Source organism: Eimeria tenella, genomic scaffold (genome assembly GCF_000499545.2).
Source record: "Eimeria tenella Houghton genomic scaffold, Eth_scaff1912, whole genome shotgun sequence".
In the NCBI taxonomy this organism is placed as follows: domain Eukaryota; phylum Apicomplexa; class Conoidasida; order Eucoccidiorida; family Eimeriidae; genus Eimeria; species Eimeria tenella.
Genome location: NW_013541753.1, coordinates 1 through 248, shown reverse-complemented (window position 1 = coordinate 248; position 248 = coordinate 1).

Below are 248 nucleotides of genomic sequence, written 5' to 3'. Positions count from 1 at the left end.
GCTGCTGCTGCTGCTGCTGCTGCTGCTGCTGCTGTCGGTGGTGCAGGTTCATCCATGGGCTGTTGCTCGTGGTGCTACTGCTGCTGCCGCACAACAGCTTTGCCGCTCTGCTGCAGCGGTTCACTTGCTGCTGCTGCTGTGGGTGCTTTCTTTGCTGCTGTTACTTTTGCTGGCGAGAGTTGAAGGTGTTGCTGCTGCTGCCGTCGGCCTGCTATTCTTGCTGCTGCTGTTGCTGCTGCTGCTGGAGC